This window comes from Sarcophilus harrisii, chromosome 3 (genome assembly GCF_902635505.1).
Source record: "Sarcophilus harrisii chromosome 3, mSarHar1.11, whole genome shotgun sequence".
NCBI lineage: Eukaryota > Metazoa > Chordata > Mammalia > Dasyuromorphia > Dasyuridae > Sarcophilus > Sarcophilus harrisii.
Window position 1 is genome coordinate 435,595,918 of NC_045428.1, and position 5,053 is coordinate 435,600,970.

Below are 5,053 nucleotides of genomic sequence, written 5' to 3' on the forward strand. Positions count from 1 at the left end.
TGATCAAAATTTCAATCAGTCATATTTAATGTAATTGCCCTTAATTTGTAGAAATAGCTAGTCATAGTGTTCCTTATTTTGGAAGAAAACCAAAGATTTTGGTGTCCTTTAACCCCTACCTTCAGGATCAAGGAATTAGGGCTGGAAGGCAGGTTAAAAGTCGTTCAGTCCAGTCTGCAGGTTTTACAGATGAGGAAGCTGAGACTGAGAATGATAGATCTGAGAACTGTGGCTCCAAACCCTTGTTTTCCAGTTATACCCCAGCTCTCTCCCCTGGGGTGTGTAGCTTTTCTTCTGGGTTATGTGCAGTACCTCTATGATTTCAGATGTCACCCAGAGCTTTTTCTAAGTGCTTATTAAATTTAACAAATAGTACCGGTCTGGCCCAGCTGGTGCTACTTTTCCTGAAGGTGAATAGATTTCTTTCGCCTGCTCTTGTAAATGTGGGTCTCAAAGGCAGCAGATCAATAACAGAAATAATTATAAAAATTCATTAGACTAATATTTGTTAAGTGTTCACAATGTGTAATGAAATAACAAGGTGGGGAGCTGGAAAGAACCCTAGAGATCATTTCATCCAAATCCCTTATTTAACAGTTGGCCAACCAGTGGACCCTCTGAATCTAATTCCATTAGCTTTACCCATGATCCCATCCTGCTTATAAATGAAGGACACATCCTACATGGGTTCAGTGAAGGAAGTAAATGTGGGACAGATTCTCTAGTAGATCACAGCACTCTGGAGCACTTTCTAGCTCCCATTAAATAGCATCTCTCATTGCACTTCCAAGTCTGTCAACAACTGCTAGGGAGGACTGGCATGCCTGCTGGGGCAGATTTCATCCAGGCTCCACAGGGAGCTGGCTCTCCACCTGGTTCTTCCCTTTTCTTGGTCACCAGCAGGAGCTGGAGAGACAACCCCACCTTCTGGGTGATTTCTGTAGTGGAAGAGTTCAGTCTCTGGGTCTGACAGCTCAAGGACTGACTGCCCCTTCACCAGTTTGTGAACAGAAACTGACACCAGCTGCTGCAGGCCTGGGGACCAAATGGCCCACCCAACTCCTTCATTCACCCAGTCCAGATGGAGAGCTAATCAACAAAGCTGAGCACCCAAGTCATTAATAAGATGGGATTAGCCAAGGATGAGCGGGATGATTGTCATTAGTAGTAATGTTTTTTCAGAGTTTTAACCCGTTCAAAGAATGTTTTTGCCCAAATGAGATGACTCAGCCAATGGGGTGCACAGATAAAACCCTTGGATCTGCAAGAGCAGGTGGAAGAAGTCTGCTTAGGAACCACAGCATAAGGGTGGAAAACAGCAGCAGAGCTGGACCAGGTTGGTGATATTATCAATAAGCATTTAAAAATGCAAGCAGTACATAATAGAGATTCATGGTTTCATAAATAATCTTCTTTTTCTTTTTTCTTTTGAACAGTCATACTTCAAGATACACCCACTGAGGTTATGAGAGTTGAATTTGAGGGGGAGTTTTACTCACTCTACTTCAGTTTTCAGGCCTTTCTTTGAATTGATGAGAATTGCTTTGTATTTCCTGTTCCTAATGGAGTAGCTGAGCTCCAGGAGAGCTTGTGACTTGCTGGTTTATAGCTGTGATAAACTCATGCCTCATTCCCCCTAAAATGAAAAAAAAAAGTCACAGTGACTCTCCTTTGCTTCAGGTCTCTTTCCCTGTGATGGCAACAACTTATTTTGGTGAGTAGGGCATATCATCTGCATTGATTTATTTGGTCTTTACTCTAATGGCATGGTGTGGGTTATTTTTTTAACATTCAAGATTTAATTGCATAAGCATCAAGTATCACTGGGTGTTATATGGATATAAATTTGAGAGCTCAGATGCTCTGGAACAGAATTCTTTTCCTTTGAAATTAATGGTCATTGTGTTTTTGATCTAAGAATTCAATTTAGGAGATTTTTTTTTTCAGGAACAAATTACACTGATAAGGCTGGCTAAATTGTATATTGAAATATACATGTTTGTTGATATAGGTTAAATTCATCATAAAAGAAGAAAGAAAAATTGTAGGAGACTACTTTCCTAGTGGAGGGAAGACAGCTTATAATAAAAGGAGTATTGCAGACACAGATTAAGGTTTCACCTCATCTTCTGTGCGTGGATGCTTGTCTAAGTGTGACCTTGTGTGCGACCTTGCGTGTCATTCACTTTTTCTTCTATAAAATAACTGGACTGAAGTCAGTGATCCTGCTGACCATTTTCAGTTTCTCATTGACTGACATTCTGTGTTTCTAGGAAAGGAGCAGGAAGCTAGTTGAGGTACTAGAAGGTTTTACTTTTGGGAGGCATCCTTTTTCTGGGATCAGTTTATCAGTACAAACTGGTATCTTTAGGGGAAAAAAAGTAAAGGAAAGGTGAGAGCTGAATGAAAGGTCAGTTTTTCTGGGGGAAAGAGAGAGAGAGAGAGAGAGAGAGAGAGAGAGAGGAAATCATAGTCCATGACTCTCAGAACGCTGAGTGAAGCTTGACTCCATTACAGGCAGCCTTTTACCACTCTACACCATATGGACTTATTTGTTCTTCTCCTTTGCCAGGGGTTCTCCTTGGGGCATTCTGGGGAAAGGGACGTGGAAGACAAAAGGATCACAGGAAACAATTGAAATATCTTCATGCATTGAGGCTTATCCCTTTCCCTTTGTCCCCACTTCTAAAATATTCGAACTGGAAAAGCCTTCTCTCTCCCCTGAGTGTAGGCTGAGATACTCCCTACTCTCTGTGCTAATAAAATCTCCTGGGCTCCCCAAGTCCAGGAACCTCCAGGGAAGGTTTCCGAAGAAGTCAACTTTCACACAGTGAAATTCCAAAAAGTCATGGTCAAGAGAGGAACTCTGAGGAACTCGAGAGGCTCCTTCTTTGCATGTTGTCATTCAACAAGCATTTATTAAGGACCTACTGTATGCTAGACACTGGTCACCTACTAAGTGCTAGAGAGAGAAGAAAACTATTGAATCCCTGCTGTCAAGGAACTCCTATTGGGAGAGCCAATTTGCAAATAACTGTGTTCATATAAGATATGTACAGTATAAATGAAGATAATCTCAGAAGGAAGGTAGAGAGGGGAGGAGGACATAGGGAAAGACCAATTTCAGAAGATGGAGTTTAAAGGAAGCTAAGGAATCCAGGGATGGGTCATTAAATAGCTCAGTGAGGATAGAGCTCTGAGCCTGGAGTCAGGAAGACCTGAGGTCTAATCCAGCAGCAGCTCCAGTGTGACCCTAGGCAAGTCACTTAACCTATTTTTCTTAATTCACTGGAGAGGGCAATGGCAAAGCACTCCAATAGCTTTGCCCAGAAACCCCAATGAGCTGTGGGGTTCACAGGGTCATAAAGGGTCTAACAGGACTAAATGAACAAGAAAATGCAGGAGATGGGAGTGAGGAGGAAGAGCATTCCAGACATGGGGCCAGCACAAAGGGAAATTGTTGGGAGATGGCGTATGTGGGAAGAACAGTAAGGAAGGCAGGATAGTTGTAGGTTATATAGGAGGGAGGAGTGTAGGAAGGGGACAGGTTGTGAAGGGCTTTCAAAGACAACAGGATTTTATGTTTGTTCCCACTGGATCTGATTAAGGTGGTGGGGAGGGGGAGAGGGCAAAGGTGGCCTTGGAATAATATTCTATAGGAAAAGCAGCATGTGGCTGATTTAGCTAGAGAGAGACTCAGAGTTACCTGGCATTCCCCAAATAACTCCTTCTCAATGGAAGGAATGAGGGTTTGGTATTTTTCCCCAAATGGTACAAATACTTGTACCAGGAACTCTGGTCTCAGGAACTCTGAGAAAGCATTTTCCAATCTTTTTTTTTTTTCTTTAATAGCCTATTAGAGTGACTCTTTCCCTGATTTCCTAGTGATCACTGCAAGCATTTCCTGTGTTCCTATTTCTTGTTTTAGATGATGCAGGAGATGAAGAGAATGATAAATTCTATTTCTCATGAAATGTGATTCATAGTGATTAGCATATAGTAGGTTCTGTGTAAATGTTTTTACTCCCTCTTTCATACATACATATATATATATAATCTGTTGCCATTTAGCAATCCCTTCTTAGAATCCTGTTTGTGGTCTATATTCCTGATTGAAGGAAAAATTAAATGTCAATTAGAAATTAATGAATATTTATATATAATTATATATATATATATATATATATATATATATATATATATATATACACACACACACACATATACAATAATAGTATCATAATGTTAGATACACAGAAAGCTAACAATAAGGCACTATTGCTGGGTCCAGGGAGCTGAGACACTGTGCTCCCTTTCTTAAATCAAATGAGATTATATTTGTAGTGTTTAGCATAATACCTGGCACATAGTAGGTGCTATATGAATGTTTACTGTCATCCCCTCTTCTATATATATATATATATCTGTATCTAACATTAAAGAACTGTTGCTGAATCCAGGGAACTGGGACACTGTATTCACTTCCTTAAATCAAATCACATTTGTAAAGTGCTTAGCATAATGCAACACATAGTAGGTGTTATATAAATAGTTTTTTCCTTCCCCTCCCTATTTGTATAGCTTTATGTAGCTAACATTAAGGAACTATTTCTAGGCCAGGTGGCTGGGCCATTGCATTTATTTCCTTAAATCAAGTAAAATAAATGGGATAAAATATTTGTAAAGTGCTTCCGACAGTCCCTGGCACATAATAGAAACTTAAGTGTTTTGTTTTATTTTTTTGTCTTTTATCTCCCCTCTATTTAAAGGACTTCTTCTGCTCTGGACCCAGGCATATGGTTTAGAACCTGATCTCTAATGAGTGGAAGGCTACGATCTCTTTGATTATACCCATTAGCTCAGTATTTTCCTTGGCTCCTTTGGGAAGATTTGCTTGTAATTTAGGCTATGTCTCATGTCTAAGTGTTTATAAATCTAAGAGTATGAAGATACACAATGTACAATGTAAGTTAAATATGGGACAGGCATTTATTTTTACATAAAAGAAATGTTAATAGAAAACAAAATGATTTAAAATAATTAACAACTAATA

The 5,053-nt window shown here is 39.7% G+C and overlaps 1 long non-coding RNA gene across 1 annotated transcript; it reads left to right on the forward strand.

Annotated features, from left to right (window-relative positions):
• The first annotated feature begins 642 nt into the window (after positions 1–642).
• Positions 643–2,101, forward strand: LOC116422091. Its single transcript, XR_004232678.1, has 3 exons — positions 643–1,336; positions 1,437–1,714; positions 2,012–2,101. It is a non-coding gene; the product is annotated as an uncharacterized LOC116422091 (long non-coding RNA).
• Positions 2,102–5,053: the final 2,952 nt, after the last annotated feature.